Below are 6,169 nucleotides of genomic sequence, written 5' to 3'. Positions count from 1 at the left end.
TGCTAGTAGTCCTTTGTTAATTTATGTATTATTGGCATTTTGTTTAGTATCTTTTATTACCTTTTCTGACATCGGACTCGGACTTCTCTTAAGGCGAAGTGTACGTAATTGCACGCCTCTAGCGGAAATCGGGATACAAAACGTGCATCGTTTGTTAAGCGAGTTACTTACCCTTCTTCAAGAACGGGAAATAGACACATGAAAGAGAAATCTTAATTTTAATAACTTCGTGCGGTCTATCATGAACCCAAAGAAGTATTCATGTGCTATCTCAAAATTTAAAAGAAATCTTCAGAATGACTCCAATAAGGCATCTTAGTATCCTATTGTGTGTTTACTAGTCTGCATCTATTACAACTGTTTGTGTTTTACTTTTAATATGTAGACACGCAGGAGCGGGTAAATAATACTATTTGTCTTTACTCAAACAGAAATCAAAAATAAACAAATAAACTTGTGACAGTTCTGTCTCGATCTAGTCGTATCATACTCGTTAAAATCAAGCCAGATCTAGAATTGACCCCACAACATTATTTGAAAAATCAAAGTTTTGAGTGAAACAGTGATAGTTTAGCGTAATCTTGAAGGTTACGAATAAGTATCGGTAAATTGCAGGCAAATGTGTGTGTTGACCAGAACCTTTACGTGTCCTTTTTTTATGAAATAGAAAATTTTAGGATTTACATTTGTGTGAAAAGTATAAAAAAACGGAATGTCTGAAACTAAATTACGTCTTCAAACGTTACACAGAAACTAAGAGTTGAACACTATGACAGTTATCACAGAAAAAGTAAATTCTATCGCATCTAAATCTCAGTTCCAAAGGAGCAGAAAATGAACAGGTGTTTCTATTCTGTCCGCATGATTTTGCGACAGTAAAACCTAAATTTAGAACCATTGTTGATACTAAAACTACACATGTATGATAAGATAGAACATAAAATTGAGAATGGAAATGGGGAATGTGTCAAAGAGACAACAACCCGACCAAATGAAAAAAACAACAGCAGAAGGTCACCAACAGGTCTTCAATGCAGCGAGAAATTCCCGCACCCAGAGGCGTCCCTCAGCTGGCCCCTCAACAAATATATACTAGTTCGGTGATAATGAACGCCATACTAATTTCCAAATTGTATACAAGAAACTAAAATTAAAATAATACAAGACTAACAAAGGCCAGAGGCTCCTGACTTGGGACAGGCGCAAAAATGCGGCGGGGTTAAACATGTTTGTGAGATCTCAACCCTCCCTCTATACCTCTAATCAATGTAGAAAAGTAAACGCAAAACAATACGCACATTAAAATTCAGTTCAAGAGAAGTCTGAGTCTGATGTCAGAAGATGTAACCAAAGAAAACAAACAAAATGACAATAATACATAAATAACAACAGACTACTAGCAGTTAACTGACATGCCAGCTCCAGACTTCAATTAAACTGACTGAAAGATTATGATTTCATCATATGAACATCAGGCACAATCCTTCCCGTTAGGTGTTTAATATCGTACCATCATAAAATATGTGAGAAGAACATAACCCGTGTCATACCTACAACTGGTTTTTGAATAAATGTGTTTAGTTTCGATGCAAAGACCTTTTAAGTCAATCAATATTAACGCCAAAATATGCAATCTTTAATGACCTGACAACAGTATCGTAACTATATCCCTTCTAAATAAGTCTATTTAAAGGTTTTGTTAGTTTCTGCGGTGAATACTGACATTTTTGTGCTTTATTACGAATATTTCCATAATAAAATGGATGTGAAATACCTAAACGTATAAGAAGTCTGCATGTTGAGCTATATTTACGAATGATGTCCTTATACCGATGATGAAATTTAGTAAATGTTTTGACTAGTTTGTGATATCGAAAACCCTGGTGTAAGGATTTTTCAGTAATACATACATTTCTCTCGTTGAAACATTGTTACATACACGAGCGAATCGTACAAGTTGAGATACATAAACACCGTGAGATGGTGACATGGGAACGTCGCCATCTACAAATGGATAATTAACGATAGGAAATGAAACATCATGTCTTGTATCATAAATTTTATTATTAAGCTTTCCGTTAGCGATATAGATATCCAGATCGAGGAAAGGGCAGTGGTCATTGTTAGTATTAGCTTTATCTAAAGTAAGTTCAACAGGATAAATTTCTTTAGTATACATACTGAAGTCATCATTATTGAGAGCCAAAATATCATCCAAATATCTAAAAGTATTATTAAATGTGTATATCAGATGTTGTTTCGATGGGTCTTTGCTGGTTTTTGTCATAAATTGTAACTCATAGCAATACAAAAACAATAAGGGGTGCACAGTTAGACTCCATTGGAATTCCGATAACTTGACGATATACGGAATCTCTAAAGCGAACAAAAATTTTTTCTAGTAAAAATTCAAGGGCATATGAAGTATCAAAGCATGTCCAACTGACATAGTGTTTTTGTTGATTGCTATTAAAAAATGACCTAAAAGAGTTTGAACATATATATTAACATTCTGATTTTTTAAATGCCCATTTAATTAGGTAGGTGATTTTTTTCTTAATGAGAATGTGAGGCAATGTGGTATAGGTGTAATACCACCAAATCATGGTACGTCACATCCGGTTGCATACGAAAGTAGGCCTAAAAAAATATTCCCTTGAATTTGACAGTTGTAGAAAATTAACCCTGCATTTCAATGCACTTAAACTTTTCTGAGTCGTAAATATGTATGTTTGATGTCTGAAAGCATCCTTCTTTTTTTTATTTGATGGTCTTATAAAATATTTTGGAACGTTGAGGTTACATAGCTACCAAAGCAGGTAACCAGTAAATAATAGTGTAAAAATTGGGTTGTTTACTTCCGTTGATGATTATTTTCTTATATGCTATGAAATGTTGTGTGAAATTTTCACTGTATCACTGGAAAGGATTAAACTTTACACATGCAAAGTATTTCTTTGGTTGAAATAAAGGTAAATACTGTACATTTTTTTTTAAAAGTACCAATTTAACAAAGACTAATAGGGAAAAATCAATGGTGGTATTACACCTATTTAGGGAAACTACATGTGCACTCGTGACCTTATTGTACTTTCATTTTTAAAAGTTATTAATAAACCAGTTCATACATTGTAAACATGGACTATTCGGAATGGATTGAGACACAGAAAGCACGTGTGAGGTAAAATTGCCTTGAAATGGGGGTTTACGGGTGTTTTCTAAGTCAAATGGGTGGACAGACAAAGCTGTATTTAGTTTACTGTGTTAAATTTTAAATTACCCTAACAGTTTTGTTTATACACCATGTGAATTTTTTATTTCAGTGTTCACATGTTCTGAAGAGTATTCTGTTGAAAAATCTTATATGTGAATTGGTCTGCAGATGACACTTCAGCATTAAAGTAAGTATCAACTATCATTTTGGTTTTTTTTTGGCCGCAAAAGTTTACAATTTGCCATTGTGCCATCTACATTTTGCACAGACAATAAATCATCTAAACACTTATTTGCGCTGAATTTATACACATCAGAATCCAGTCTCACATACTTAAACTTTATAATTCTTACCAATTATTTTTTGTACCAGCATTCCAAGGGACATAACCCTTTTTAAAAACATTTTGAGGTATTTTGTATTACTCTTTCTCCCCATTTTCTAATGTAAAATACAAGAAAGTGGACTCTTTGTGTAAATCTATTAGAAATATACTGTTATGAGTAAATAAAAAGGCTTTGATACCAGTAACAATAAATGATTGACTGAAAGGGAACCGTTATTTGTCACACTAGGCGAACAGACTAAAAACTCGAGTTACACATAAGGGCTTTTAGAAATTTCCGTGTAGACTGTTAACATTTATAGAGACAGTTCTTTCAGCTAAAACACTTTAATTATTGATTTACCATTACATTTATATCTTTTTTGTGGGGAAATAATCACATTTGTTTTATTTTTTAGACAAAAGATATCAAGTTTTGATGAAAAGGGAAGGACGGAGGAAAAATGGACCAAAACAGACCTTCAAATGAACTCTCAAAGGTGCAATAAAATTGTTTATCATCTAAAAGTTGTCTTTTGTATTCTATTTAATTGTTTGAATGCATAGATCATGAGTTTCTGATCAGATATTAGTCAACACTGCATTTTATAATGATACACTGAAATTAGGATTTGTCGAAGAAATTAGACTGAAATTGCCGTAGATTATGGCCTCACATTATAATGATTTTCTCGGAAACTGTAGCTCTGACTGAGACAAAACTTGACAGTTATGCTTGAAATAACTTGCAATTGTTGGGAAACAAATTACATTAAGTTTATTTGACATTTACGTGTTCTATACAGGGTAGAAAAATCAAAACTTTGAACAGATTCAAAATGACCAATATAAGCAGGCAATTCATTAAGTACTTCCCACGAGTTCTTGACACTCTAAAAGAAGTGAACTCCACTATTTTCGAAAGCCTTATTTTAACAATTTATTATCAGGTTTTTATTGTACCAAGTATACTGGTAAGAAGAATTATTAAGAATGTCAAGAATATGTCAAGTCTTATCGAGACAAATTTAAAACAGTCAAAAATTGGTCGAGACTAATCCAGACTCTTATCAGATGATACAGGAAGTGTCGAGAAATTGTAAGACAATGTTATACTGTCAAGACACTTGTCAAGAAAAATCAAGAACCTTATTAGACAAATTCATACTATGTTAAGAGTTTTTTTTAAATATTCAGACAAATAAAGAATGTCGAGTAAAAATTCTTGCAAATCCAGAAAAAAACATTGGTCTTTTCTGACTTTTTTTACTTTTGTAGTGTTATGAGCTTCGGTCCTGGCTTGAAAGTGGTCTCCTTACATTACACTGGCTACATTCTAATGAAATTACACTAGAAACATTTTTGGCAAGAGACTGGATGATTACATTCTTATAACATCGCCCTTGATACATTCTTATAGCATTACATACGTACATTTATATCATGACACCATTTATAGCATATAACTATACACAAAGGTTTAGCATTATACTTAACAATATGGCTGAAGCATTACAATATACACAATGCTAAGTCATAACACAGGCAATTATCCTTGCAACGGGACGTTATATCAGAAATCTGATCTGTTTTATTTTGCTGAAATTCATATTCGGGTTCTTCTTTTGACCTCAAAACAGGCATTCTCAAGATTAAATGCATATGCCAAATTCTTATTTTGTAAATTGTAGAATTAAGTGCACGTGTGTAAACCTGACGCATATAATTTATTATTACGCTATGCACATGATATACCTCGAATAGCTCTGAAAATGGTGCCGGAGGATGAAAAGACGCGATCCCAATATAACAACCAAATTTTTAAATATGTAAAGAATCATTTTGTGCTAATCTCGACAACTCAATATTTGATTCAAAATTATTAGAACAATAGAAACATTTTTTTTAAAAAGATTTGGAACCCTGCCTTGTCAAGAAAAGATATGGAGTTCAAGTGTATACAGTATCTATATTTCACTTGCAGTAAATTAATTATTATAAATTAAGGAATGTATCTCCCTCATGCAAAGCTCTGATTCTTTTCACGAATTTGCCTATACTTTTTGCTCTTGATCTTTTATATAAGCTTTGGACTTCAAATATTTTGACCACGAGCATCACTGAAGAGACATGTTTTGTCGAAATGCGCATCTGGTGCAACAAAATTGGTACCGTTGATTTTATAACTACCACTGGGTCGATGCCTCTGCTGGTGGACTATTAGTCCCCGAGGGTATCACCAGCCCAGTAGCCAGTACTTCGGTACTGGCATGAAAATACGGATTTTTTGTGTTATTTAAATTTGCTGTTACAAAGTATTAAAAATTATTATAAATTAAGGAATGTATCTCCCTCATGCAAAGCTCTGATTCTTTTCACGAATTTGGATATACTTTTTGGACCTTTTGGATTATAGCTCTTGATGTTTTATATAAGCTTTGGTCTTCAAATATTTTGGCCACGAGCATTACTAAAGAGACATGTTTTGTCGAAATACGCATTTGGTGCAACAAAATTGGTACCGTTGATTTTATATATGCATTTGCCAGTTGTGTAATTTTAGCTGAAGAAATATCCTTAAACATTTTTTAGCTTATTTGCTTATCAATCGATTAAGCTTTTATTTATTA

The 6,169-nt window shown here is 32.9% G+C and overlaps 1 long non-coding RNA gene across 1 annotated transcript; it reads left to right on the top strand.

Annotated features, from left to right (window-relative positions):
* The first annotated feature begins 2,864 nt into the window (after positions 1-2,864).
* Positions 2,865-4,043, top strand: LOC134707378 (uncharacterized). The gene is made up of 3 exons (XR_010105703.1): positions 2,865-2,972; positions 3,324-3,401; positions 3,959-4,043. It is a non-coding gene; the product is annotated as an uncharacterized LOC134707378 (long non-coding RNA).
* Positions 4,044-6,169: the final 2,126 nt, after the last annotated feature.

Source organism: Mytilus trossulus, chromosome 1, assembly GCF_036588685.1.
Source record: "Mytilus trossulus isolate FHL-02 chromosome 1, PNRI_Mtr1.1.1.hap1, whole genome shotgun sequence".
Lineage (NCBI taxonomy): Eukaryota > Metazoa > Mollusca > Bivalvia > Mytilida > Mytilidae > Mytilus > Mytilus trossulus.
This window is presented reverse-complemented; position numbering and strand designations above follow the sequence as displayed.